This window comes from Chlorocebus sabaeus, chromosome 9, assembly GCF_047675955.1.
Source record: "Chlorocebus sabaeus isolate Y175 chromosome 9, mChlSab1.0.hap1, whole genome shotgun sequence".
Lineage (NCBI taxonomy): Eukaryota > Metazoa > Chordata > Mammalia > Primates > Cercopithecidae > Chlorocebus > Chlorocebus sabaeus.
In genome coordinates, this window is record NC_132912.1 from 134,647,735 (window position 1) to 134,671,366 (window position 23,632).

Consider the following 23,632-nt stretch of genomic DNA (forward strand, 5'->3'; position numbering starts at 1 on the left):
AAACGACAGCTTATTAAGTTGCTAATTCACTCTTCTTTGAAGTTATTGCCCCATGCCTCAGTTTCTACAGTTGTTCAAAGAAAAGCCACTGCTGACGGGGCTGGCAGGGCTGTGGTGGAAAGGGTGTCACAGGTAATTTGGCGACACATGGTTGTGCTGATGTTTGCGGAGATGTAGATGAGACTGGCCAGGAAACCATGCAAGCACCCTGGGGATGTAAATGCTTGCTGCTGCCATTGATTTTGTTTTTCACAGTGTGGGAGAGCCAGTCACAAGACGGTTTTCTCGTTCCAAACCAAGCCTGAAGTTGTAGATTTGAGAGTCCTCTCAGCGGATCCAGGCCTTTGAGCAGGTCTGTGGTAAAACGCCACCTCAGTTCCCGAGAAGACAGCAGAAGAGGAAAGTGAGCTGGGCCAAGGAAGGACCCTCAGTTTACCTTCACAGCATTACCGGCAAAGGGCCGGCGTTTGGATGAGGTTCCCTAAGAATCCCACAAAGTGGGTCATTCTGTGCTTGTAGAAGACAAGACTCCTGCCACATTCACGTTCCTTCTTAAGGCTGAGGGTTGGGTGGAGCACACTGGCATGCCTGTTATTCCCGAGGTTTCCCTGCCTCTCCTGTGAGTTGAGGGCACCCCTGTCCAACCTAAGGGTGTGCTGGGGCAGAGAACACGCACGGAGCTCCTGCTTCTCTCCCGACAGCCCTAGGAAGGCCTTACTGCTTTAGGTCCTAACTGACGATATCCAAATGACCAGGTGGTGGTCCCACAGCAAGGGAGCTACCAGAGTCAGCTGTGCCTCAGTCCCCGCATTTTGGATCCAGCTGCTCTAAGAGAAGTAAATGTCCTATACACGCTCTTGGAAGGTTGATCTTGACTGTGGGCTTCCGTGTGGACTGTGGGCTTCCGTGTGGACTTCTGTGTGGACTCTGGGCTTCCACGTGGACTGTGGACTTCTGTGTGGACTCTGGGCTTCCATGTGAACAGTGGGCTTCTGTGTGGACTGTACTGTGGGCTTCCATGTGGACTGTGTTTCTGTGTGGACTGTGGGTTTCCATGTGGACTGTGGGCTTCCATATGGACTGTGGGCTTCCATGTGGACTGTGGGCTTCCATGTGGACTGTGTTTCTGTGTGGACTGTGGGCTTCCATGTGGACTGTGGGCTTCTGTGTGGACTGTGGGCTTCCATGTGAACAGTGGGCTTCTGTGTGGACTGTACTGTGGGCTTCCATGTGGACTGTGTTTCTGTGTGGACTGTGTTTCTGTGTGGACTGTGGGTTTCCATGTGGACTATGGGCTTCTGTGTGGACTGTGGGCTTCCATGTGGACTGTGTTTCTGTGTGGACTGTGGGCTTCCATGTGGACTGTGTTTCTGTGTGGACTGTGGGTTTCCATGTGGACTGTGGGCTTCCGTGTGGACTGTGGGCTTTCATGAACTGAATTCCTTTCAGGACCAATGCCATATCTTTTTATTTTTCCTTGACTCCTCAGTTTCCAGACAGGCAAGCTAGCATGTGGGCTGGATGGTGGTGGTAATTTTCCACTTGGACCCTCTTTAATACAGGGATCGAATAAGTTGAGGACACCAGCCACCGAGATGACTCTTTTTGAAAGAGCCTATATTGGCCTCCTAGGCTTCTTGCATGAACCTCTTGGACAGGTGTTTCTTATCTCAACATGGCCCTGTTGGTCTGGCACCCCAAGCTGAGCTCTGAGTGATGTGAGCTAGACGTGCTTTGGGAGTCGGAGACCGGAGGTGTCTCCTGTCCTGTCCTGCACCTCAGCCCCAGGAGCTGCCTGGGCCTGCTTTCTTTGCAGACGACTTGTACTTATCAGACACAGGTCTGCTGCAGGCAGGGGCCATGCTTGCTTTCCTTTGGGGTCCTTCTGGAAGGCTCTCAGGAGCCGAGTTCTTGATCACCTGGGGTTGATGACCCCAGGACGTGACACCAGGAATGTCCTGTGGTTGCCAGTTTCCAAGCAAGCACAGCGGGCAGGGGCATCATGGAAAACCCCCTCCTTGGCACAGAGAATTGGTCTCCAGAAAAACCAGGCCTCAAAGTGAAGCTGAATTCAAACCTAGGGAAAGTGACTCGGGCCAGCTCAGGATGACGGATGTGACTGAAGGGGAAGGTCGCGAATGTGCTGGATCAGGAGGCTTTGCAGACCTTGCTGGCCTTAGTGCTTGGCCTGTGGCTGAGTTCGAGGTTGAGCGTCTTTAGCTGGACTGATCCAATGTATTTAATTGGGTAAGGAGAAATCCTACTCTGGCGCCATTCTTCCTGGGCAGGGAGCTGATTAAAATTATTAAAACTTGCCCCAGCTACTGCTCTTCCCAGGATCCATCCTGCCTGGTGGGTGGTTGACCCAGGACCACTTTGACTTTGAAGGACCCCAGGTCTTCCTGCCTGGGGAGGACTCTGAGCACCCATCCAGGGGTGGGAGGCCAGGGGAGGGGTCTGGAGGCCTTGGTTTTTCTTCTGAAGGGACGCTGGGTCTGTGTTATGCCCCTGAGGACACCTTTTCCCAGGTCCACACTGACCTGTTTTGCGTTAAGCTGAGATCTAGTACCATCCTGATGATGGTGGGGTGGGTCTGAGCAGGAAGGGGCTTGGAATCCATCCCATCTTCACCAGGGTCCCCCAGACAACCTTCTCAAGGGGCTTGTGGGTGTTTTGGTAATGAGCTCCGATGGGGAGGAGTTAGGACTTGGGCTGAAGCTCTGCTGTTTGAAGCGGTCTGACATGTAGGTCTGGCATCCCCCTCTGCGTGCAGGTCTCTGTGGTCAGCCTCCTGTTGTGGCCAGTGGCCACGCCCATTTCAGAGTTTTATTAAAGAGCACAATTGGCAGGTGCGTAGCACCTGCTAGCCTGCACCACGGCTCTGGTCTCAGAGTGGGAAGAAGAGGTAACTATGGACAGAAGGACCTGGCAGTGACACTTAGCAAAAAGAAGCAAAGTGTGGTGGTGATGTTGGGTTGGAAATGTGGGGGCTTCCTGAGCCCACCCTTGCTGCTTATCCATTCCGCCAATGTTCACTGGCACCAGCACCCTGTGTGTGGGCACTGATGGCATAGGGCACAACGGGAGCACAGATGGGGCTCAGTCCCCAGTAGAGTGTGACCCACGTGGGGAGTTCTGCAGCCTACCCCGTACCTTAGAGAGTGACACGGGGCTGGCAGGTAGCCGGTGGCATCAGGAGCGGTGAGAGGTGTGGCTGCTGGTATATTGCCCTGCAGGGGCTTCAGGCACCAACTCCCACTGAGTGTCTCCACCTGATCCACCTCTTTCTAAACAGTACTGGCTTCCCCCCTTTTTTTAATTGTATTTTTATTTTTTGAGATGGAGTTTGGCTCTTGTTGCCCAGGCTGGAGTGCAGTGGCATGATCTTGGCTCACTGCAACCTCCGCCTCCTTGGGTTCAAGCAATTCTCCCGCCTCAGCCTCCCAAGTAGCTGGAATTACAGGTGTTCACCACCACACCCAGCTAAATTTTGTATTTTTAGTAGAGATGGGATTTCGCCACGTTGGTCAGGCTGGTCTTGAACTCCTGATCTCAGGTGATCCGCCTGCCTCTGCCTCCTAAAGTGCAGGGATTACAGGCATGAACCACCACGCCTGACTTGTCCTCCCTTTAGCAGCACTTCTTACACCCTGCTGCTTTTTGATGTCTTCAGATCATTAATCCACACGCATGATCTTTGCTTTGTGAAGCAGCGGTGCTCCCAGAAGGCCTTTTGACCCTCTTCCTTTTATGTAGATGCTTTTGTCTACTTACTCATGAAGTCCAAAGGGAAGCGGGGTCCAGCTTCTGAAACAGACCTTGGTACCTCCCCTTTCAGTTTTCACAGATGCTTGTGTACTTTAAGAAGAGCTTGGTCTTTATGGCTTTTAAAAGAGCCCCTAAAGGCCCTATGATCTGGGCATGGTGGCACATGTCATAGTTTTGGGGCAGCTGCAGTGCTGGCTGGAGCCAACTCAGGAAGAGAGGAGATGGTTTCTTCTCCAGCTGATGGCCATGCTCAGAAACACAAGCACTGGGCTCTCAGCTCCCATCCATGCTTAAGGATCTCGATTATTTCTATTTTGCTTACTTTGCATTATTTTTCTTTTTTCTATGTTCTTAAGATGAAAGCATAAACTAGGATTAGATTAGGATTGAAGATCTTTCCTGTGTTTCAATATAAGCCTTTATTGACATAAGTTTTTCTCTTTATACCACTTTAGCTGTGTCCTGCAACTTCTGATATGTTGTGCTTGTATTTTCATTCAGTTCAAAATATTTTTATAACTTCATTATGATTTCTTCTTTCACCTATGGGTCATTTAAAAGTGTGTGTGTGTGTGTGTGTGTTTTAGTCCAGATGTTTCATTTTTTTCTTGATATCTTTCTATTACATATTTCTCGTTCAATTTGTTTTTGATCAAAGAACATACTTTGATAATTTCAATTATTTTAACTTTGTTGAGATTTGTTTTATTACCCAGCAAATAGTCTATTTTGATGAATGTTTTATGTGCACATCAAAATACTACATATTCTGTTACTGTTGGATGGTATATCCTACAGATGTCAATTGGATCAATTTGGTGGATGGTAGTGGTGAAATCTTCTATGTCCTTACAAATGTTCTCTTGCTTCTTTTTCAATCCTAGGAAGTGAATATCCTTACCAATTTTCTCTGCACTGCTTTTATCTCTTACTGAGAGATGAGTGTTGGAGTCTCCAATATGACTGTGAATATCTCTGTTTCTACTTCTGTTTCTATTAGTTTTTGTTTTATGTATTTTGGGAACATATAGATTTAAGATTGGCATGTATTCTCAATGTATTGGCTGCTGTATCATTATGCATATCCTTTGTTATCCCTATATAACTTTTTGCATTTTGTTTTATATTTTTTAATTTATTTTTTTTGAGATGGAATCTTGCTCTGTCGCCCAGGCTGGAGTGCAGTGGCGCAATCTCGGCTCACTGCAAGCTCTGCCTCCTGGGTTCACGCCATTCTCCTGCCTCAGCCTCCCAAGCAGCTGGGACTACAGGCGCCTGCCACCACGCCCAGCTAATTTTTTGTATTTGTTAGTAGAGACGAGATTTCACCGCGTTAGCCAGGATGGTCTCGGTCTCCTGACCTCGTGATCCGCCCGCCTTGGCCTCCCAAAGTGTTGGGATTACAGGCGTGAGCCACCACGCCCAGCCTGCATTTTATTTTTAACCTGTCTATGCCTTTATATTTAAAGTGGGTTTCTCTGTTTTTTTTTTTTTTTTTTTTTTTTTTTTTTTTGAGACCGAGTTTTACTTCTGTCACCCAGGCTGGAGTGCAATGGCACAATCTCGGCTCACTGCAAACTCCACCTCCTGGGTTCAAGTGATTCTCCTGCCTCAGCCTCTCGAGTAGCTGAAATTACAGGCATGCACCACAATCCCTGGCTAATTTTTATATTTTAAGTAGAAACAGGGTTCCGCCTGCCTCAGCCTCCCAAAGTGCTGGGATTACAGGCATGAACCACCGCACCTGGCCTAAAGTGGGTTTCTTGCAGAGAGCACAAAGTAGATTCTGGCCTTTTTAAGTTTAGGCTGGGTGCTGTGGCTCATACCTGTAATCCCAGCACTTTGGGAGGCTACAGTGGGAGGATCACTTGAGCTCAGGAATTTGAGACCAGCCTGGGTGACATAGTGAAACCCCATATCTGCAAAAAATTAAAAAATTAACTGTAGTGTGGTATATTCCCAGCTACTTGAGAGGCTGAGGCTGGAGGATCACTTGATCCCAGGAGTTCAAGGCTGCAGTGAGCCGTGATCGCACCACAGCACTCCAGCCTGGTTGATAGATCAACAGCCTGTCTCAAATAAATAAATAAATAAAACTTTAATCTGAAAATATCTGCCTTTCAACTATGCTGTTTAGTCCATTTACATTTAATATTTAGTGATGCGGTTGGATTTAGATATAGCTTTCTGCTCTTTATTTTCTATTGGTATTATCTCTTCTTTTCTTGCCTTCTTTGGATTAAGTATTTCTTATGATCCTATTTTATCTCCATTACTGGCCTCTATTCATTATACCTCTCTTTTTAAATTTTTTATTTTTATATATTTAGGGTACACATGTAGATTTCTTACGTATGTATGTTGTGCAGTGGTGATAGCTGGGCTTTCAGTGTCCCCATTACCTGAACAGTGAACACTGTATCCAATAGCTAATTTTTCAACCCTCACCCCTCCCACCCTTCCACCTTTTATAGTCTCCAGTGTATGTTCCACTCTGTGTGTCCATGTGTTCCCATCGTTTAGTTCCCACTTGTGAGAACATGTATTTATTTGACTTTCCATTTCTGAGTTATTTCATTCAGGATAATAGCCTCTAGTTCCATTCATGTTTCTGCAAAAGACATGATTTCATTCTTTTTTGTGGTTGAGTAGTAGTCCGTGTGTGTGTGTGTGTGTGTGTGTATGTGTATGTAGGGCACAATTTCTTTAATCTTCCACTGAAGGACACTTTGATTTTCTATCTTTACTACTTTTTTTTTTTTTTTTTTTTTTTTTTTTTTTGAGACAGGGTCTTGCTCTGTTGCCCAGGCAGGAGTGCAGTGACACAGTCTCAGCTCACTTCAGCCTTGACCTCCTGGGCTCAGTGATTCTCCCACCTTAGCCTTCTAAGTAGCTTGGACTATAGGTGTGCACCACCACAATTGGCTATTCTTTTTTTTGTCTCTTTTGTAGAGACTGGGTTTTACCATATTGCCCAGGCCGGTCTCGAACTCCTGGGCTCAAGCAATCCACTTGCCTTGGCCTTCCAAAGTGCGAGGATTACAGGTGTGAGCCACCACCCCTGGCCTATCTTTACTATTGTGAATAGTGCTGCAAGAAGCATATGAGAGCTGATATCTTTTTTTTATAATGATTTCTTTCCCATTGGGTAGATACCCAATGTTGAGATTACTGGATCAAATGTCAGTTCTATTTTCAGTCCTTTGAGAAATCTCCATACGGTTTTCCATAGAGGTTGTACTAATTTACATTCCCACCAGCAGTGTATAAGAGTTCCCTTTTGTCTGCATCTTCACCAACATCTATTTTTTGACTTTTTGTTTGTTTGTTTGTTTGTTTTTGAGACAGTCTGGCTCTGCCACTTAGGCTGGAGTGCGGTGGTGCGATCTCAGCTCATTGCAACCTCTGCCTCCCGGGTTCAAGCAATTCTCCTGCCTCAGCCTCCTGAATAGCTAGGATTACAGGCATGTGCCACCATGCCCAGCTAATTTTTATATTTTTAGTGGAGATGGGGTTTTACTATGTTGGTCAGGCTGGTCTCGAACTCCTGGCCTCAAGTGATCCATCCACCTCGGCCTCCCAAAGTGCTGGGATTACAGGCACAAGCCATGGCACCTGGCCCCATTTTTTGACTTTTTAATAATAGCCATTCCGACTGGTGTGAGATGGTATCTCATTGTGGTTTTGATTTGCATTTCTCTGATGATTACTGATGTTGAACATTTTTTCATATGTTTATTGGCCGTTTGTCTTTTGAATAATATGTTTATATCTATCCTTTGCCCACTTTTTAATGAGGTTTTCTTCTGGTTGAGTGCTTGGGGTTCCCTGTAGATTCTGGATATTAGCCTTTGTTGCATACATAGTTTGCAGATATTTTCTCCGATCCTTTAGATTGTCTGTCTACTCTGTTGATTGTTTCTTTTGCTGTGCAGAAACATTTTAGTTTAAGTCCCATTTTTCTATTTTTGTTTTCATTAAGTTTGCTTTTGCAGACTTAGTTGTGAATTCTTTGCCTAGGCCAATGTCCAGAAGAGTTTTTCCTAGGTTTTCTTCTAGGATTTTTATAGTTTTAGGTCTTACTTTTAGGTCTTTAATCTATCTTGAGTTAATTTTTGCATGCGGTGAGAGGTATGGGTCCAGTTTCATTCTTCCGCATTATGGCTATCCATTTTTCCCAGCACCATTTATTGAAAAGGGTGTCATTTCCCCAGTGCATATTTTTGTTGACTTTGTTGAAGATCAGCTGGTTGTAGGTGTGTGGCTTTATTTCTAGATTCTCCATTCTGTTCCATTGATCTATGTGTCTATTTTATACTAGTACCATGCTGTTTTGGTTAGTATAGCTTTGTAGTATAATTTGAAATCAGGTAATATGATGCCTCCAGCTCTGTTCTTTTTGCTTAGGATTCCCTTGGCCATTTGAGCTCCATATTAATTTTAGGGTTGTTTTTTCTAATTTTGTGAAAAATGATGTTGGTAATTTGATAGAGGGCATTGAATCTGTATATTGCTTTGGGTAGTATGGATTATACCTCTCTTTTAACTGAATTTTTAGTGTTTGCTTTAGGGTTTTCAAATAAATTTACAGCTTTTCACAGTCCTTCTTAAAGAAATAATGCTCCCTTTAAGTTTTTCTTTTTTTTTTTCTTTTTTTTTTTTGGCTATTGTTTTCATATACTTCACTTTTTTTTTTTTTTTTTTTTTTTTTTTTAAAGGCAGCCTCACTCTGTCACCCAGGCTGGAGTGCAGTGGTGTGATCTTGGCTCACTGCAAACTCTGCCTCCTGGGTTCAGGTGATCCTTCTATCTCAGCCTCCGGAGTAGCTGGGATTACAGGCATGCACCACCACACTGGGCTAATTTATGTATTTTTAGTAGAGACAGGGTTTTGCCACATTAGCCAGGCTGGTCTTGAACTCCTGACCTCAGGTGATCTGCCCGCCTTGGCCTGCCAAAGTGCTCATGCCTATAATCTACTGCGCCCTGCCTCAGATACTTTATTTCTATATATGTTAGGAACCCTCCAATGCCTTGTTGCTAGTTTTTCTGTGCATAATCTCTTATCCTTCCAAATGAATAAAAATAAAAAAGTCTTTTTATATACCCTCATTTTTTACTGTTTTGAGAATGCTTCATTTCTTTATGTAAATTCAGTTTCCATTTGACAACATCTCATCCCCTGAAGAACTTCCTTAACAGTTTTTGTAATGTAGGTCTGTGGGCCACAACTCCTTTCAACTTGTGTCTGTCTGGAAATGTTTCCTTCTCCTTTTTTGTTTTTTTGGTAACAGTTTTAATAAAATATAACTCACATACCACACAGTTTGTCCACTCAAGTGTGCATTCACAGGATTTGAGTGCATTTACAGAGTTGCACAACCATCACCACAAATGCAGAACATTTCCATCGCCCCCAGAAGGAACTCCAGACCCTTGAGCAGTCACTCCCCACCCTCCCTGCCCCCAGTCCCTGGCAGCCACGCATCTTCCTTCTTCCTCTGTAAATTCGCCTCTTCTGGGCACGTCACATAAATGGAATAATACGCTCTGTGGCCTTTTGTGTCCGGCTGCTTTCACTTAGCGTGGGGTTTTCTGAGTTCATCCATGTTGTCACGTGCGTCAGGGTTTCATTCCTTTTCATGGCTGGAATAATATCCTATCGCGTGGATAGACCGCATTTTGTTTACCCGTTCACGAGTTGACTGATGTTTGGGTCATTTCCACTTTTTGGCCAATTGTGAATCACGTTGCCATGAACATACCTGTGTGTGTTTTTGTGTGGCCTTGTGTTTCCGTTCTCTTGGGTTTACACCTGTGGTGGATGGTTGGACCATGGTGGCCCCAGGTCCAATGGCGTGAGGGCTGGCCTGTGGGGCCCCAGGTCTGATGTCATGGGGACAGGCCTGTGCAACCCTGGGTCTGACCGCATGAGGACTGGCCTGCGGTGTCCCCGGGTCTGACAGATTGAGTGCTGGCCTGTGGTGGCCCCAGATCTGACAGTAGTGTGAGAGCTGGCCTGCGGTGACCCTGGGTCTGACGGCGTGAGGGCTGGCCTGTGGTGGCCCCAGGTCTGTGGTGGCCACATCATCTTCAGACAGCTACTCCACCTTCCGCCTCCACCCCAGCACGTGAGAGTTTTCTGCTCTTCCCCAAACGGCGACCAACTTCTGCCCACGTGGCTTCCTCTCTGTGCTCAGGAGGAAAAGGTTTTTGCTTCCATGCTTAGCCTAGAAGAGGCAGATCCAGGAAGAAGGGGGCCTCTGCTTCCTCCCCTCCGGGTGACCTGGGGAGAGAGCTTGCTGTGCTTCCCCCATTGGCTTTGTCTGAAAGAGGGTTCTGGGCAGCGGGTGTCCGGTACCTGCACCTGGGGCTGCTTCCTGTCTTCTGTCCTCTCTCAGCCTTTCTTGTGGGTGCCTGGTGCCATCCCCTCTCTGGGAACTTGGTCGCAGCTCTTCCGAAGGGCACACCGGGCCACAGGGGGCCCGAAGAGTCCTCGCCCACTGTCTCCTGTGCCTGGCCGACGTGGGGAACCTGGGCCATTTGAGGGTTTGTTACCATTTGGAATTCAGCCCCTCGGGGGCCCCGGAGCTCATCAATGGACTCCAGGAAAGACATGATTCTGTAGATGGGGCGGCTTGTTTGTTTCCAGGATTGGAGCAACATTCTCTTGTAATTTTCCACATCTTAAGCGGAGGCAGTTTTCTCGTTTGTATTTATTTATTTTTTGAGACGGAGTTTCACCCTTGTTGCCCTGGCGGGAGTGCAATAGCACAATCTCAGCTCACTGCAACCTCCACCTCCTGGGTTCAAGCGATTCTCCTGCTTCAGCCTCCAGAGTAGCTGGGATTACAGGTGCCCGCAACAATGCCTAGCTAATATTTTTTTTTTTTTTGAGGTGGAGTCTCACTCTGTCACCCAGGCTGAAGTACAATGGCATGGTCTCAGCTCACTGCAACCTCCACCTCCCAGGTTCAAGAGATTCTCCTGCCCCAGCCTCCTGAGTAGCTGAGACTACAGGCATGTGCCACTACACTTGGCTGATTTTTATATTTTTAGTAGAGACGGGGTTTCGCTATGTTGGCCAGGCTGGTCTCGAACTCCTGGCCTCAGGTGATCTGCCTGTCTTGGCCTCCCAAAGTGCTAGGATTACAGGTGTGGGCCACCTCACCCAGCCTCTTGTGTTTTTATAAAAACGCTTGTGTTACCTTATTTGTAAATTACCTCTTTCGATAGTTACCAGTTTATCTAGGGAGATCTTATGGGTTTTGTTATCAAATTTCACAACCTCCTGATATAGTAAAGATACTTTTTGTTGTATTTACTGCCAAGGTTATTTGGACTGGTTTCTAGTCTCTCAGTTGCATCACACGTTTATAATAAAGATGTGGAAGTATTTCATTTGGTGGGATTGATGTGTTTTTCCTTTTGTATATTCCTTTTATCTTTTTTTAAGCCTAGAAAGGCCTCTCCTCTCCAGAGATTTGAAAAATGGTCACTTTTGCTTTTTCCCAGTGGTTTTAATGCTTTGACTTTTTTTCACCTTTAATTCCCTTTAATCCATTTAGAATTTTAAGGTAGAAAGGCGGTGATCCATAGATTCATTTTTCCTCACAGTCAGCAGCCCAGCAGCCCATTCCCTGCACACAACACGCCCCCTCTCCCGCCGAGCACAAGGTCCTTCTCCGTGTGGGGTGTCCTGTTTCTGGCCATGTGCCCCCCCTGCTCAATCATCTGGTCACTCATGAGGTTTTGGGATTTCTTTTCCAGTTGGGTAAAAACCGCATTATTTGGACTAGAGAATTGTTTTTCTGTTTGAAACAAAGTTTGCCGCTTTCTCCCCAGGCCCATTTGAAGCTGCTCCCTTGGCCTAGCAGCCAGAACCTCCCGCCAGTGTGTTCCTCTTCTGTCGTGCTGCCACTGTGCTGGCTGCCAGGCCTAGGAGGGGCTGGATGATTGGCCGTGGCTGCCGTGCATCCTGAGCTGCCCGTCACGAGCCGGTGTTGTCTGACTGCACAGGCCATGGCGTTCAGCAGGCACAGGGCTGGGTGGCCCTGAAGGGTCAGCAGCACGTGGGAGTGACCTGAATGTCCACTCCTACGCTGACACCCTCTCTCCTGGCACCTGCGGCTTTCAGGAGACCCCACAGCCAGCTGCTGAGGCAGAGGAGGCCTGGGCCTGGCTTACGGTGGCCTCCACAACGTGGACGCCTGGCCGGGAAGTGGACAGCCCAGCCCCACAGCGCTGGGGTCTGTGGACCCCAGTAGCCCCGCTTCTGGTAGTGGGATCTGCATTTGTTTTCTCTTGCTGCCATGACAAATTCGCATAGAGTTCCCCTCATTAGACGGGTCCCTTTGCTGCCTCTTGCTGTTCTCTCTGAAGTCTGGGATGGGGCTCATTCCAGGCGCTGGCCCCACTGCCTTTCCTGGGTCTCAGCTCTTGCACTTTGGGTTGTTAGCAGAATTCAGCTGTAGCACTGGAGTGCATGCATTTTCATTTTTTTTTTTTTTTTTTTTGTTTTTTTTTTTTTGAGGATTAAAAGTTGTTTGTTTACACACACATGCCAGCAGTTGGCTGCAGGGATACCAAAATGGAAATGAGCCAGGAGGGTTGACACTATTTACGTATAAAAGAATCAAGATTGGGACATGAAACATGAATATGCCACCAGTTTTAAAATTTTAACTGTGGTAAAAGAGACATGACATAATTTTTACCATCTTAGCCATTTTTAAGTGTACACTTCAGTAGTGTTACGTATATTCACATTATTGTGAAACCAAAGTCCAGAACTTTTTCATCTTGTAAAACTGAAACTCTGTCCCCATTAAACAGCTCCTCACTTCCCCTCCTCCAGCCCCGGCAGCCACCTTCCATCTTCCGTTTCTATGAGTTTGTTCCAAAGACCTCATGCCTCCGTGTTGTGGCACATATCAGAATTTTCTTCCTTCTTCAGGCTGAATCGTGTTCCATCTTGTGTGTAGACCACATCTTGCTTATCCATTCACCTGTCAAAGGACATTTGGGTGGATGGTGTCTGCCTCTAGGCCGTGGTGAATACTGCTGCTGTGAACACGGGTGGACAACTGTCCCTTCCAGACCCTGTTTTCAATTCCGTTTTTAATATTTTGAGGGCATGGTGGCTCACATCTGTAATCCCAGCTACTCAGGAGGCTGATGCAGGAGAATTGCTTGAGCCCAGGAGTTGGAGGCTGCAGTGAGCTATGATCACCACTGCACTCCAGCCTGCGCAACAGTGTGAGACCCCACTCAAAAAGATTATTTTTGAGGATCCATCATACTGTTTTCCACAGTGGCTGCACCATTAGACATTTGTGCCAACAGTGAACCAGAGTTCCAGTTTCTGTACACCCTTACTAATACTTATTGTTTTTTGGTTTTTGATCATAGCCAGCCTAATGGGTGTGAGGTGGTATTGCATAGTGGTTTTGATTTGCGCTTTCCTGACCATTTGTGATGTTGAACACCTTTTTTTGTGCTTATTGGCCATTTGTATATCTTCTTTGAAGATATGTGTATTCAAATCCTTTCCTAATTTTAAGATCAGATTGTTTATTTTCTTGCTATCAAGTTATAGGATTTTTTTTTTTTTTTAAAAGAAGGAGGCTTTCTCTGTTGCCCCAGGCTGGAGTACAGTGGTACAATCTCGGCTCACTGCAACTGCTGCCTCCCAAGTTCAAGCAATTCTCCTGTCTCAGCCTTCTGAGTAGCGGGGACTACAGGCACATGCCACCATGCCCAACTCATTTCTTTTTTCTAGTAGTGACAAGTTTCACCATGTTGGCCAGGCTGGTCTCAAACTCCCAACCTCAAGCAGTCTGCCCACCTCAGCCTCCCAAAGTGCTGGGATTACAGGCAAGAGCCACTGTGCCTGGCCAAGTTATAGAAATTCTTTATCCTGGCCACGAACCCCTTGTGAGATCCCACAGGTTGTCCTTTCAGCCTGTTGATTATGCCCTGTGATGCACAAAAGTTTTAAATTTTGCCATAGTCCAATTTATGTATTTTTACTCTTATTGCCTCTGCACTGATGTCATACTCAAGTGATCATCCTTAAAATGTCGTGAAGCTTTTGCCTTAATTGTTTTTTCTCGAGTCTTGTACTTTAAGGTCTTACGTTTAGGTCTTTGATCCATTTTAAGTTAACTTTTGCATAGGGTGCAAGGCAAGGGTCCAACTTCATTCTTTTGCATGTGGACATCCGGTTTTCCCAACATCATTTATGGAAAAGACTATTATTCCCCATTGAGTAGTCTTAGTGCCCTTGTCAAAAATCATTTTATGTGTGAACTCACATTTATTCATAAACCCAGGATTTATTTCTCCTATGTTTGCTTCTATAAGATTATTGTTTTACCTTTCACATTGTTATCTGCAATCCATTGGAAAATGATTTTTTGTCTGTGGTAGGAGCAAGCGATATTTTTCCGTGTGAATGTCCAGGTAACTCAGCACCGTTGAGAAAGAAGACTGCCTTTGCCCGGTGCCTCGCAGTGTTACCTGCATCACAGACCAGCGACTGCTCACATGTCGGTCGGCTCCTGAGCTCTGGAGTGAATCCTCTGAGTCTTGTCTGTTCTTGTCCCAGTGCCTGCATCTTTACTAACGTGCCCTTGAAGAGGTCCGGATACGGGTAGTGTGAGGCCTCCGGTTCCGCCTTCATCGTCACAGTTGCCGCGATTATTCTTGGCCCCCTGTTCTTTTATGTACAGCACAGGTCTAGCTGCAGAGATGAGCAAACCCCACTGCTTGGGTTTGTGGTTCTGCTGAGCCAACTGGCCTTTCTGAGGAGTCTCAGGGGGAGACCTGACCCTTTCCTGAGGCACAGGAGCAGCAGTACACAGAGAACCACACGTCGCTTCCCTACAGAGCAGTCCTCATCGGCCTTGTTGATTTGGGTCTTTTAAAATATTTGCATGTCTCTTAATCGGCCACTGTCTTCCTCTGCTTTCTTGCACATAGGGATTTTATTTATCTGGCTGTTTTCCTGTCTCTGCCTACGAATTCTGTCATCTGTATCACGTCTGCATTTGTCTCTGTGGGTCAGGTTTACCCTCCTCATCGTGAGTCTCAGGTCTCCACTCATTGCATGCTTGGCAGTGTTCTAAATTTAATTTTTATTATTTTGCTTCCCATTGATCAAACCCAACCTGGTCATTCTTGATTAGATGCCAGACATTGGGCATTGTTTTTTGTGTGTGTGTGTGGTGGGGGGGGCAGTGAATTTTTTTTTTTTTTTTTGCTTCTCTTTAAATAATTTTAAAATTATTATGTTTTAAATTTTTTATTTCCAAAGGTTATTGGGGAACAGGTGGTGTTTGATTACATGGGTAAGTTCTTTAGTGGTGATTTGTGAGACTTTTGGTGCACCCATCACTCGAGCAGTATACACCGTACCCAATTTGTAGTCTTTTATCCCTCACCCTCTTCCCACCCTTTCCCCCTGAGTCCCCAAAGTCCATTGTGTCATTCTTATGCCTCCTTGTAGCTTAGCTCCACCTACGAGTGAGAACATACAGTGTTTGGTTTCCATTCCTAAGTTACTTCATTTGGAATAATAGTCTCCAATCTCCTCCAGGTTGCTGTGAATGCCATTCATTCATTCCTTTTTATGGCTGAGTAGTATTCCATCATATATGTATATACCACAGTTTCTTTATTCATTTGTTGATTGATGGGCATTTGGGCTAGTTCCACATTTTTGCAATTACGAATTGTGCTGCTATAAACATGCATGTACAAGTATCTTTTTTGTATACTGACTTCTTTTCCTCTGGGTAGATGCCCAGTAGTGGGATTGATGGATCAAATGGTAGATCTACTTCTGGTTCTTTAAGGCATCTCCACACTGTTTTTCATAGTGGTTGTACTGGTTTACATTCCACCAGCAGCGCAGAAGTATTCCCTGTTCACTGTATCCACACCAACATCTATTCATTTCTGATTTTTTTATTATGGCTGTGCTTGCAGGAGTAAGGGGGTATCACATTGTGGTTTTGATTTGCATTTCCCTAATCATTAGTGATGTTGAACATTTTTTCATATGTTTGTTGGTCATTTTGTATATCTTCAAGAATTGTCTATTCATGTTCTTAGCCCACTCTTTGGTGGGATTGTGTTTTTTTCTTGCTAATTTGTTTGAGTTCATTGTAGATTCTGGATATTAGTCCTTTGTCAGATGTATAAATTGTGAAGATTTTTCTCCCATTCTCTGAGTTGTCTCTTCAGTCTACTGACTATTCCTTTTGCTGTGCAAAAACTCTTTAGTTTAATTAAGTCCCCACTATTTATCTTTGTTTTTATTGCATTTGCTTTTGGGTTCTTGGTCATGAAATTCTTGCCTAAGCCAATGTCCAGAAGAGTTTTTCTGATGTTATCTTTAGAATTCTTATAGTTTCAGGTCTTAGATTTAAGTCCTTCATCCATCTTGAGTTGATCTTTATATAGGGTAAGAGATGAGGATCCAGTTTCATTCTCTTACATGTGGTTAGCCAGGTATCCCAGCACCATTTGTTAAAAGGGTGTCCTTTCCCCAGTTTGTTTTTGTTCGCTTTGTCAAAGATCAGTTGGCTGTAAGTATTTGGGTTTATTTGAACCCAAAGTTCTCTATTCTGTTCTCTATTCTGTTCCATTGGTCTACATGCCTATTTTTATACCAGTACCATACTGTTTTGCTGACTATGACCTTATAGTATAGCTTGAAATCAGGTAATGTGATTCTTTCAGATTTGTTCTTTTTGCTTCGTTTTGCTTGGCTATGTGGGCTCTTTTTTGATTTCATGTGAATTTTAGGATTGTTTTCTCTAGTTCTGTGAAGAATGATGGTGGTATTTTGATGGGAATTCCATTGAATTTGTAGATTGCTTTTGGCAGTATGGGCATTTTCACAATATTGATTCTAACCATCCACAAGCATGGGATGTGTTTCTACTCGTTTGTGTTATCTATGGTTTCTTTCAGCAGTGTTTTATAGTTTTCCTTGCAGAGGTCTTTCACCTCCTTGGTTAGGTGTATTCCTAAGTATTTTATTTATTTTGCAGCTATTGTAAAAAGGGTTTGGTTCTTGATTTGATTCTCAGCTTGGTTGCTGTTGGTGTATAAGGAGCGCTACTGATTTGTGTGCATTAATTTTGTATCTGGAAATTTTGCTGAATTCTCTTATCAGTTCTAGCAGCTTTTTGGAGGAGTCTTTAGGGTTCTCTAGGTATACAATCATATCATCAGCAAACAGTGACAATTTGACTTCCTCTTTACTGATTTGGATGCCCTTTATTTCCTTCTCTTGTCTGATTGCTCTAGCTGGGACTTCCAGTACTATGTTGAAGGGAAGTGGTGAGAGTGGGTATCCTTGTCTTGTTCCAGTTCTCAGAGGGAATGCTTTCAGCCAGCTTTTCCCCATTCAGTATGATGTTGGCTGTGGGTTTGTTATAGATGGCTTTTATTACATTGAGTTATGTCCCTTGTATGCCAATCTTGCTGAGAGTTTTAATTATAAAAGGATGCTGGATTTTGTTGAATACTTTTTCTGCATCTATTAAGATGATCATGTGATTTTTGTTTTTAATTCTGTTTATGTGGTGTATCACATTTATTGACCTGCATATGTTAAACCATCCCTGCATTCCTGGTATGAAACCCACTTGATCATGGTGGACTATCTTTTTGATATGTTGTTAAATTCAGTTAGCTAGTTTTTTTTTTTTTTTTTTTTTTTTTGAGATGGAGTCTTGCTCTGTCACTCGGGCTGGAGTGCAGTGGCTGGATCTCAGCTCACTGCAAGCTCCACCTCCTGGGTTTATGCCATTCCCCTGCCTCAGCCTCCCAAGTAGCTGGGACTACAGGTGCCCGCCACCTCACCTGGCTAGTTTTTTGTATTTTTTAGTAGAGATGGGGTTTCACCATGTTAGCCAGGATGGTCTTGATCTCCTGACCTCGTGATCTGCCCATCTCGGCCTCCCAAAGTGCTGGGATTACAGGCTTGAGCCACTGCGCCCAGCCAGCTAGTATTTTGTTAAGGATTTTAGCATCTATGTTCATCAAGGATACTGGTCTAGTTTTCTTTTTTGGTTATGTCCTTTCCTTGTTTTGGTGTTAGGGTAATACTGGCTTCATGGAATGATTTAGAGAGGATTCCCTCTTTCTCTATCTTGTGGAATAGTGTCAATAGGATTGGTACCAATTTCTCTTTGAATGTCTGGTAGAATTCAGCTGTGAATCCATCTGGTCCTGGATTTTTTGGTTGGTAATTCTTTTATTACCATTTCAGTCTCGCTGCTTGTTATTGGTCTGTTCAGAGTATCTAGTTCTTCCTGATTTAAGCAGGAGGGTTGTGTCTTTCCAGGAATTTATCTATCTCTGCTAGGTTTTCTAGTTTATGCACATAAGGGTGTTTTTAGTAGCCTCGAATGATCTTTTGTATTTCTGTGATGTCAATTGTAATATCTTCCGTTTCATTTCTAATTGAGCTTATTTAGATTTCCTCTCTTCTTTTCTTGGTTAATCTTACTAATGGTCTATCAATTTTATTTCTTTCTCTCTCTTTTTTTTTTTTTTTTTTTGAGATGGTTGCCCAGGCTGGAGTGCAGTGGCGCAATCTTGGCTCACTGCAACCTCCGCCTCCTGGGTTCAAGCGATTCTTCTGCCTCAGTCTCCCAAGTAGCTGGGACTACCGGCACATGCCAACACGCCTGGCTAATTTTTTATTTTTAGTAGAGATGGGGTTTCACCATATTGGTCAGGCTGGTCTTGAAATCCTGACCTCGTGATCTGCCTGCCTCAGCCTCCCAAAGTGCTGGGATTACAGGTGTAAGCCACCGCGCCCAGCCTTATTTCTCTTTTCAAAGAACCAGCTTTTCGTTTCATTTATCCTTTGTATTTATTTTTTGTTTCAATTTCATTTAGTTCTGCTCTGATCTTGGTTATTTCCTTTCTTCTGCTGGGTTTGGGTTTGGTTTGTTCTTGTTTCACTAGCTTCTTGAGGTGTGACCTTAGATTGTTTGTGCTCTTGCAGATTTTTTGATGTAGGTGTTTAGGGCTATGAACTTTCCTTTTAGCACTGCCTTTGCTGTATCCCAGAGGTTTCTATAGATCACTATTGTTGTTCAGTTTGAAGAATTTTTAAATTTTCATTTTTATTTCATTGTTGACGCAGTGATCATTCAGGAGCAGGTTATTTAATTTCCATGTATTTGCATGGTTTTGAAGGTTCTTTTTGGAGTTGATTTCCAGTTTTATTCCACTGTGGTCTGAAAGAGTGCTTAATATAATTTTAGTGGCCGGGCTCGGTGGCTCAAGCCTGTAATCCCAGCACTTTGGGAGGCCGAGACGGGTGGATCATGAGGTCAAGAGATCGAGACCATCCTGGATAATACGGTGAAACCCCGTCTCTACTAAAGAATACAAAAAAAACCTAGCCGGCGAGGTGGCGGCGCCTGTAGTCCCAGCTACTTGGGAGGCTGAGGCTGGAGAATGGCGTAAGCCCGGGAGGCGGAGCTTGCAGTGAGCTGAGATCCGGCCACTGCACTCCAGCCTGGGCTACAGAGCGAGACTCCGTCTCAAAAAAAAAAAATATATATATATATATATAATTTTAGTTTTCTTAAATTTATTGAGGCTTGTTTTGTGGCCAATCATATGGTCCATCTTGGAGAAAGTTCCACGTGCTATTGAATGGAATGTGTATCCTGCAGTTGTTGGGTAGAATGTTCTGTAAATATCCATTAAGTCCATTTGTTCCAGGGTATAGTTTAAATCCGTTGTTTCTTTGTTGACTTTCTGTCTTGATTACCTGTCTAGTGCCATCGGTGGAGTATTGAAGTTCCCCACTATTACTGTGTTGCTGTCTATTTCTTTTTTTAGGGCTAGTAGTAATTGTTTTATAAATTTGGGAGCTCCAGTGTTAGGTGCATATATAATTAGGGTTGTGATATTTTCCTGTTGGACAAGGCCTTTTATCATTATATAATGTCCCTCTTTGCCTTTTTAAATTGCTGTTGCTTTAAAGTTTGTTTTGTCTGATATAAGAATAACTACTCCTTCTCCCTTTTGGGGTCCATTTCCATGAAATGCCTTTTTCCACCCCTTTACCTTAAGTTTATATGAGTCCTTAAGTGTTAGGTGGGTCTCTTGAAAGCAGCAGATACTTGGTTGGTGAATTCTTATCCATTCTGCCGTTCCGTATCTTTTAAGTGAAGCCTTTAGGCAATTAACATTCAACATTAGTATTGAGATGCAAGGTGCTGTTTCATTCAGCATGCTATTTGTTGCCTGTATAACTTGACTTTTTTTTTTTTAATTGTGTTTTTGTTTTATAGGTCCTGTGAGATTATGCTTTAAAGAGGTTCTGTTTTGATGTCTTTCCAGGATTTGTTTCAAGATTTAGAGCTCTTTTTAGCAGTTCTTGTAGTGCTGGCTTGGTAGTGGCAAATTCTCTCAGCATTTGTTTGGAAAAGATGTATCTTTCTTTCATTTATGAAGCTTAGTTTCACTGGATACAAAATTCTTGGCTGGTAATTGTTTTGTTTAAGGAGGCTGACGATAGGGCCCCAATCCCTTCTAGCTTGTAGGGTTTCTGCTGAGAAATCTGCTGTTAATCTGATGGGTTTTCCTTTATAGGTTACTTGGTGCTTTTGCCTCACAGCTCTTAAGATTCTTTTCTTCATCTTAACTTTGGATAACCTGATGACAATGTGCCTAGGCAATGATCTTTTGGGGATGAATCTCCCAGGTGTTCTTTGAGCTTCTTGTATCTGGATGTCTAGGTCTCTAGCAAGCCTGGGGAAGTTTTCCTTGATTGTTCCCCCAAATGTGTTTTCCAAACTTTTAGATTTCTCTTCTTCATCAGGAATGCCAATTATTCTTAGGTTTGGCCATTTAACATAATCCCAGACTTCTTGGAGGCTTTGTTCATATTATCTTGTTCTTTTTTCTTTGTCTTTGTTGGATTGCGTTAATTTGAAAACCTTGTCTTCAGGCTCTGAAGTTCTTTCTTCTGCTTGTTTGATTCTATTGCTGAGACTTTCCAGAGCATTTTGCATTTCTATAAGTACGTCCATTGTTTCCTGAAGTCTTGAGTGTTTTTTATTCAATTTCACTGAATATTTCTCCCCTCATTTCTTGTATTTTTTTTTTTTTTTTTTGAGATGGAGTCTTACTCTGTCACCCAGGCTGGAGTGCAGTGGTGTGATCTCAGCTCACTGCAACCTCTGCCTCCCAGGTTCAAACAATTCTCTTGCCTCAGCCTCCCAAGTTGCTGCGACTACAGGCGCCTGCCACCATTCCTGGCTAATTTTTATATTTTTAGTAGGTTCACCATGGGATTCACATGGGGTTCACCATGTTGCCCAGGCTGGTCTTGAACTCCTGACTTGTATCATTTTCTTGATTTCCTTAAATTGGGCTTTGCCTTTCTCTGGTACCTCCTTGGTTAACTTAATAATTGACCTTCTGAATTCTTTTTTAGGTTTATCAGGGATTTCTGCTTGGTTTGGATCCATTGTGGGTGAGCTAGTGTGATTTTGGCGGCGAGGAGGTTAAAGAACCTTATTTTGTCCTATTTCCAGAGTTGGTTTTCTGGTTCGCTCTCATTTGGGTAGGTTCTGTCAGAGGGTGAGTTTAGGGCTGAAGGCTGTTGTTCAGATTCTTTTGTCCCATGGGGTGTTCCCTTGATGTAGTGCTCTGCCCCTTTTCCTATGGATGTGGCTTCCCAAGAGGTGAGCTGTAGTGATTGTTATCTCTCTTCTGGATCCAGCCACCCAGCAAGTCTACCAGGCTCCGGGCTGGTACTGGCAGTTGTCAGCCCAGAGAACTGTGATGTGAACCATCTGTGGGCCTCTCAGCCATGGATACCAGCACCTATTCTGGTGGAGGTGTCAGGGGATGCCATGGCCTTAGCTTTGGTGGTCTAATGCTGTCTTTTTGTGCTGGTTGGCCTTCTGCTGGGAGGTGGAGCTTTCCAGAGAGCATCCACTGTGGCAGCATGGAGAGGAATCCATGGTGAGTGGGGCCCTAGAACTCCTAAGAGTATATGCCCTTTGTCTTCACCTACCAGGCTAGATGGGGAGGGACCATCAGGTTGGGGCGGGGCTAGTGTCTGAGCTCAGACTCTCTTGGGCAGGTCTTGCTGCAGCTGCTGTGGGGCATGGGGGTGAGATTCCCAGGTTAATGGAGTTGTGTACCTAGGAGAATTATGGCTGCCTCTGCTGAGTCATGCAGGTTGTTAAGAAAGTGGGGGAAAGACAGCAGCACAGGCCTCACCCAGCTCCCACACAAATCAAAGGGCTGGTCTCACTCCCACTGTGCCCCCACAGCACCTTGAGTCTGGGCAAGGCTTTGAGTCCAGGCAGTGGGCAAGCAGGGCTGAGAACTTGCCCCAGGCTACCTGCCTCCCAGCTGTGAAAGCAGAGCTTTCATTCTTCCTCCACCTGTGGAGTCTGTACACTGGATTCACGCCCCCCTCCCCCTGCCGAGTTCTGGCCAGGAGGCTTCTCCTTAGGTTGGAATTGTTACAAAGTTCAGCTGGAGGTTTCCTTCTCCCTATGGCCCTTCCTCAGTGCCTCTGGCTGCCCTCCCCAAGGACCCCTCTGAGGTAAGGCAGAAATGGCTTCCTAGGGAGCCCAGAGAGCCAACAGGCTTTTCCCGCTGCTTCCTCCGCCCCTGTATTTCGCTCAGCTCAGCTCCAGGTGAGCTCAGAATCTTCTCCCATGATCTAGACCTTCAGGTTCCACAGTGGGGGTGTGTGTTAGGTGGTGAACGGTCCCCCTTTCCCACTTCCATAGCTTGGGCACTCACAGTATTTGGGGTGTCTCCCAGGTCCTGCAGGAGCAATCCGCTTCCTTCCCTTCCCTTCCCTTCTTTCCTTCCTTCCTTCTTTTTCTTTCTTCTTTTTCTTTTTCTTTTTTTTTCTTGGAGACAAGGTCTTCCTCTGTTGTCCAGGTTGGAGTACAGTGACATGGTCACAGCTCACTGCAGCCTTGACCTCCCAGGCCCAAGTGATTCTCCCACCTTAGCCTCCCAGGGAGCTGGGACCACAGGTGCCCACTTGGCTAATTTATTTGTTGCAGAGATGGGGTCTCCCTCTGTTGTCTAGGCTGGTCTCAGACTCCTGGGTTCAAGTGATCCTCCCATCTTGGCGTCCTAAAGTGCTGGGATTACAGGCCTCAGCCACTGTGCCCGGCCAAGATCACCTGTCAATAAAAAGTGAAATGTGCTAGATTCAGTTCTGCAGATGAGGACTGATGGCTCACTGTCACCGTCTAAACATTTATTGATAAAAATGTGAACGTGTCGAAGTCAATGCAGAGATTTTGTGGATGATCCCATGTTTCTTTTCAGAAAGTCCCTCATGGCACTTCCAGAGGACTATGTGGGTTGTTGTGGGATGAAACGGCCTCTTCTCCATCTTGAAGTATCTTTAGCATCCATCGGAGTGGCCACTGCAGATCAGAGTGTGGACGTCCCATAAGGGCCCTTCTAGGTATCACTGCGAGGCCCGCTCAGTGGCGTTGCTCTTCTCCTGGGTGCTGAGTGACTGCCAGAGCCCCCGGAACCCCCACTGGGCTTCTCCCATCCTGGGTGTAGTCTTCACCGTGATCTCCGGCCACACCAGGGGTGTTTGCAGTGAGGAAGGGGGCTCTCTACCACAGCGCTCCTCTCTCAGAGCTGGATTTGCGTCACCGGTCTTGTGATCAGGAGCTGCGGGTGAAGTCCTGGGCACTTTGTCCTCCTGGAGAGACAGGCCATACTCAGTAAACCTCCTCAGGGTGTTCTTATACTCAGCTGGGTTTGGGAACCATTTAAAAAAAATACCTCCCAGCCAGGCACGGTGGCTCACGCCTGTAATCCCA

General features: G+C 45.1%; 1 protein-coding gene across 13 annotated transcripts in view; it reads left to right on the forward strand.

Moving 5' to 3' along the window:
- The window catches only part of JAKMIP3 (Janus kinase and microtubule interacting protein 3), a 135,322-nt gene that overhangs the window by 29,524 nt on the left and 82,166 nt on the right, over positions 1–23,632 (forward strand). The window lies entirely within an intron of this gene.